The sequence below is a fragment of the Lepidochelys olivacea genome, assembly GCF_965140295.1.
Source record: "Lepidochelys olivacea isolate rLepOli2 genome assembly, chromosome: 1".
Taxonomy (NCBI): Eukaryota; Metazoa; Chordata; order Testudines; family Cheloniidae; genus Lepidochelys; species Lepidochelys olivacea.
This window is the reverse complement of record NC_140411.1, coordinates 263,493,760-263,498,464: the sequence shown is the minus strand read 5'-3', so window position 1 is coordinate 263,498,464 and position 4,705 is coordinate 263,493,760.

Below are 4,705 nucleotides of genomic sequence, written 5' to 3'. Positions count from 1 at the left end.
GAGTTTCTCTGGTTTTAGTGCGGTCTTCATAAGACTTTCAGTTTTTCTCTTGCTGTTTACAGTATTTCCAACCCAAAACGTTTAAAAAAAATCATGAATTAAAAAACAAAACAAAAAACTCTCTCATGATTTTTAAGACAATGTGCATTCTTACTTCTAGTTTCTGAGCCTTTAATGTGCAAGTGCTTGGATCACATTTATAATCCTCTTCCTGCAACTGTGAGAACTAAAAACATCCTTTTTTCGTAAATGAAAACTGAGCTGCTCATGTAATCACTTGTCTCCAGGAGCCAGGGGCCGGGCTGTAAGTACAATACCACATAGTGTTTGACTGTAACTCTGCTGTTTGTTCTTTGCAGAGAAAGATGGCTGAATAGCCTTGGAAAGGGATGTGTGTGTGTGTGATCTCATATCATCCACCCCCTCCCTTAGCCCCGACATTAGCAAAACAAGAAGACCAGAGGCAGAATTATCCTCGCAAAGATTAATTCCCTGAAGATGCATTATAACATCAGGAAGGAGAAGGGCAACTGTAGGTTTTTTCACAGGTCTGAAGGTGGGCTGGGTGAGGAATCTTTGCTGTTTGATAAACAAACTAAGGATAGTGTGTGTGTGTGTAATGTCATCCCCCTGAAGTGCCCTGGCTAGGCCTCACTTTCTGTAATGCCATAGAGTGTAATTTCATATTTTGCTCATATAACCATATTGAGGCTTAAGGAAAAGGGACCACTGACTAAATGAACCATGTTTTTGCAGAGGTGACTAAGATAGGAGGGGGGAAGGCAGTAGATTTATACAGCTACCTCCATCCCCAAAACTAACACACACACAAAGGAAAAAGTAGACATTCTGTAATAGGGCACCACCTGGTGGTTCAATGTGCACCACTCAGAGAGATGCAAAAAGGCTTGTCTGGCCTCTGCCATGCAAGATTGTTCTCTCTGGTTCATTTCCTCCTTTCCCTCCTACTGTTTGTAACTCACTGCATCTTGTTCCAAATAACACTGTAACCTCTTTGGGGCAGGGATTGTGTGTACATGTGTTTATACAGGGCTCTGAAAAATGGGGTCCCTATCTGATTTGGGGCCTTAGGGTAAATGATTATGATAATAAGAGCAGTGTTGTATCCAGTTCTGTTTTAAACATCCCATGCCATGAGGTTTCCATCACTTCCTTATGGTCACAACTGACCGTAAGCTGATCAAGCGCCCCACATTTGACTACATTGTGGACAATGTAATTTTTACATGGAAATTCCTAAATTGTCTCCCTAGAACTGATCACTGCTCATCTAGTCCAGCATCCAGCAAAGGCTCTACCTAATGCTTCAGAGGAAGGGGGAGGAAAAATCCATAATACAGCTGGCTAATTTACACAATGCTTTCCAACACAGGAGGGGAAACCTTTCCTTCCTGATCTCGCTGCAGAACAGTTAATGCCCTGAAGCATAAGGTTTAATCACACTCTGTGCCAACTGGTGATGTTCCAGATCAGGGAGGAATGAGATGTCAAACTTCATTTTTTTAAAGTGAAGAGTAGCTAATTGGGGCACGCAAACAGAAGGGTAAGAACAAAAACATTAAACATATGGACAATATTCAGCCTCACACTAATGCTCTGTATACTTGTTTCCTCTAGATCAGTCTAGGGCTACGTAGGTAGTGTCAAGCTGCCTTCCTCCTGCATCAATATAACAAAGCTCACCAACCTTCCACGTTTCCCATAATCCTTGTGGACTCTGGGGCTAATGCCAACAGAACCATCCCTGGAAGATGTCTGCCTGTGAAGTGAGAGAAGTAATGCTCAGTTCTTCATTTGGCACATACAGGTTACACCAGGAGGATTCCTGAGGGAAGCTCCAGGGGGGAATGATGTGAGAGTGAGGGATTGTAGCAAGGGTGGTGAGAAGGAAGCCCTGAGGCTACATGATGATGATTCACATGCCAGGAGCCTTTTCAGTGGATCAAGACAGAAGGAACCAGCATGGGAAATTTCTGAGAGGCTCATTTTGCTAGCTAAGGAGATTACAGAACTGTATCCTCCCTTTCGCAGGCGGTGTCTACCCCTTTTTGTCTTGGCATTTGCCATTGTTGCTGGTGGTCATGCTAGTATAGACAGGATACTGGTGTTTTTACTGTGCCATCTCACCCTGCCCAGAGCCGATCTAGATAACGTGGTGGTAAAAATGCCAGCAGTGGCCTGGACCATGTCTGTACTGTCACGTCCACCATGGCTGCCACCACAGGGAAGCTTTAGACCTTTTCTACACTAGACTTTATTGCTTAAAATAATCTGAATGCACTGAGATGCGGGCATGGTCTCGGGCCCGGGTTTAGAGGAATGGGGAATCTAGCTGGTTTGTGAAATTACAGTAAAGCTAGGCTGTAGCTGTTTTGGAAAGCCCTCTGAAATGTTATCAGCCAGAATCTGCAGTCAAGCTTGTTAAGCTGTTCTCTCTCCTCTCTACACCAATAGTTGCTTCTGTTCGTTGTGGCGTTAAATGTGACTGCAATAAAGAGACTTTGTTGTGGTCTCTGCAGAGCTGTTTTGCTAGCATTCGACTGATCACTTGAATAAAAGACTTCACCTGGAAAGGTGTGTATGTACTTGCTGGTGCATGTACATCAGATTCAGCTAGGAACAGGCAGTTCTAAGGGGCTCAGATCTTGCATAGAGTAGGTGTTGTCCCTGATCTGCAATACAACGTGCTTTTCTGCTAATGCTTTTTTATTGTGCGGACAGCAGGCCCCTGTCATTCCAACAATCCTGGATCCATTCAAGCTATGCACAGAAACAGCACCACATCAGTCTGGATCATTGGTCCAGTCCTGGGTTGTGTCTCAGGAAGTGGCCTATACCTGATGCTTCAGACGAAAAACAAACCCATAATGTACCTGGCCAATCTGTGTAATGCTGTACCATAGGGGCTGGGGGAAGAGTGGTTGCTTTCTAATCACGCTACAGATGGCCAGCTCACGCTCTGAAGAGTATCTTACCTACAGAGCTTCACGTATTATTGATGGTAGCAACGTTACCCAGCACTTGGCAGTTTTGGATTGTGCTGTCTGGGTACAATCTTCTGTTAGCAGAACCTTCCTAAGTGGGCTCCACAGGAGTTTTAGGGGGAACCAGACTGAATAACCTCACACCCACCACTGGCCTGATACAAAAGCACAAGAGTCCCATACTTCCCCCACCCCCACCCCGTTTAAATCTCCAGGGCTACAGCCCAGTTCAAAATTCCAGAAGCAAATTGAACTTGAGAATAACATTCAAAGGTTCAGGCTCCTCTGGTGCTCAAAGGAATAGACTGTTACCTTGCAGTTATTAGCCGCTGGTAGTCATTTCAAAGCCATTTGTTTTCAGAAAGCTGTACCATAGCAAATTGCAGCACGGAATTTATTTCCTGCCCGAAGTGCCTCTAAATCCCCCAGATAATTCTCATGTGCAAGCTCTTTTGAAATGGAAGATATAAATATATATATTTCAAAATTCCATATAGTGATATTTCTAGGACTGCATATTTAGGGTGGCAAAGAACTTGTTTGTAGACAGGTGTATGTGTGTGAAAGGATGTTGACCTAGCCACCCCACAAACCCACTCTACTTAATTTACTCATCACTCTGAATTCCTGAAATCCATAAATGCTGATGAGAGTTAAAACACATGATAGACAGAAGCAGCATGCACTGTCCTCCAGAAACACATCAACGCTGGAATACGCAAAGGTATGTGGGTACCACGAGGATAAAGATAACAGAAAGCCACTGCTATTCAGCTGGGGCACCAAAGTTCTTCCATGAGGAGGTGTCACTCCCACCCCAACCAACAATCTCAGGACTCACTTCAGGCTGGACAGACGCTGTCAAGTGTCACTCTGACCCCACATCTGCACAGGGCTGGTGCTGTCCAATCCAGGCCTGCATATCAGAAATACCAAATGGGCCCCAAGTGCCTTGTTACCACTCTTGATTGTCCTTGGTGCTCAGCTGTAAGACCTCTAAAGAGTGATTTTCAGCTGAGACCAGCCCCGTGCAGCTCCTTTCAGCTCGTGGGGTGGGGGGAAAGGGGCCTTCATTCTGGCTAATCTGAACCAAATCTCCTCTGGAGGAGTGCAGCTGCTGTACCAGCCTTGAAGAGCATGTTGGGTCATTGCTTTTCCCCTCTCCCCATCTGTCAAGGGCTCTAAGTGTTACCCAGGAGAAATCTTTGTACTTGGGGAAGTGCAGTGAGTGATACTGCTCCCTGTATGGATGCTCAAGTTGGGAGGGAGACTCCTTCCTTTTTTGCACCTGTGCAGGGTTGGGCACAGTATGTTGCTAAAATAAAGGGTGCTTAAGAGCAAATCTCACTAATGCAACCCATCAAAATCAATAAAAGTACCCATAAAAACAATACATAGTACATCTACAGCCACATCTGCCTTCCTATCTATTGCCAGTGCCCCAGCCAGCATGCAAAGTACACTCTGCTTCCCCATCACCCACTCCAGCCAACACACAATCCTAGCGAGGGCTATATATAGTGTGGCCATCAATTGACTTGAAGTAACACCAGCATAGCGGTTTACACCAACCACAGAGGCAGGGAGGAGTCCAGTGGAAAAGCAGAAGGGAGCCGTGACTACCAGGAACCGTCTGCCTGTTGCATTGTGTTTCCCATCCTGCTGCCTCCCCACCTCTTTCCTTGCAAAAGGGACAGGAG